The 1,391-nt window shown below is 39.3% G+C and overlaps 1 pseudogene; it reads left to right on the forward strand.

Annotated features, from left to right (window-relative positions):
• The first annotated feature begins 380 nt into the window (after window positions 1-380).
• Window positions 381-1,316, forward strand: LOC103582777 (annotated as a pseudogene).
• The last annotated feature ends 75 nt before the right edge of the window (window positions 1,317-1,391 follow it).

Genomic DNA, 1,391 nt, shown 5'->3' on the forward strand with positions numbered 1-1,391 from the left:
GGATATGTGAATCTTCTGCACATTTTAAAAGATCTAGAGGGTGGAGAGGACCAACCATCCGTGTGTCCAGGGCTGCCCTGGTATTAACGCTGAATGTCCCACATCCTGATCACCGTTAGTTCCAGGCAAATTGGGCCAGTTGGTCACCTAATTAGAGGTTACAAAGCAGGAAGTGGGTTTCAGCATCACCTTTCCTTCCTGTTTCACTGATACCATGAGATGCTAATGAATAAACCTGACTTAGTTTCTATAAGAGAGCCAGACATTGAGCTAATAGGTTTTGCTCCTATTTGGTAATTAAATTGAACCCTATACAGTCTGCATGTTTACCTTATTTTCCATTATATAATGACACCAAACATCACAATGATTTTTTTAAATTTATGTTTTTATTAGTGGATTTCTAGGTGTTGAAATACTTTATAAAATACTAACAAAACCATTTGTAGTGGGAGCTGCTGTGATTGCCGTCTGCTGGGTGGGAGCATGTGCCTTCTTCTGTGGGCCTGGCCATGGGGCTGCAGCTCTCCCAGGAGGAGGGCATCACCCTGCACATGAGCACCGAAATTGTGGCCGAGTTCTTCTCATTTGGAATCAATAGTATTTTATATGAGCGTAGCATATATCCACCTGAAACAGTTACTCAAGTGCAGAAATATGGACTCACCTTGCTTGTAACTACTGATCATGAACTCATAAAATACCTAAATGTGGTGGAATAACAAAAAGATAGGTTATAAAAGTGTTCAGTTCAGAAACTGGTGGTAGTCATCTCAAATAATGAAAGTGGTGAGGTCCTTGAAAGAGTCAGTTTGATGTTGAGTGTGAGAAGACCACAAAAGATGACAGTCCACCCATAGAGTAGTCTCAGGAGGCTATCCAGGATGAAATCGATTCAGTGATCAGACAGGTCACAGCTACAGTGACATTTCTGCCACTGTTGCAAGTTTCCTGTTCATTTGATTTGCTGATTTATACAAAGATTTGGTTGTACCTGAAAAATGGGAAGAGTGAGGACCACAGTTCACTACCAATTCTGAGGAAATCCATCTTCATTCATTTACTGCTACAATCTACAAAGTGAATAGCACGGTGGTGCCCGTATCCTCCACCAAAAGAAAAAACAAAACAGAAAAACAAAATGAAACAAAAATAGCACGATGGCCTACAAAATTCCTGTCAATGACTGAGGCTGAGATGAGGAAAACAATGGAATTGTAATTCTCAAATGTGGTTTGAAACCAAGTCAACTATGGTTGATATGTTTTGTTTCATTTTTTTAAATGGGGGAAACCAACATTTACTTCACTAAACTGTGCATAATTGATCTTTTTTTTTTTTGGTTCCTATTTGACTTACCACAGAGTTGACATAATGAATTTATTGTACAT

Source organism: Galeopterus variegatus, unplaced genomic scaffold, assembly GCF_000696425.1.
Source record: "Galeopterus variegatus unplaced genomic scaffold, G_variegatus-3.0.2 Scaffold17847, whole genome shotgun sequence".
Taxonomy (NCBI): Eukaryota; Metazoa; Chordata; class Mammalia; order Dermoptera; family Cynocephalidae; genus Galeopterus; species Galeopterus variegatus.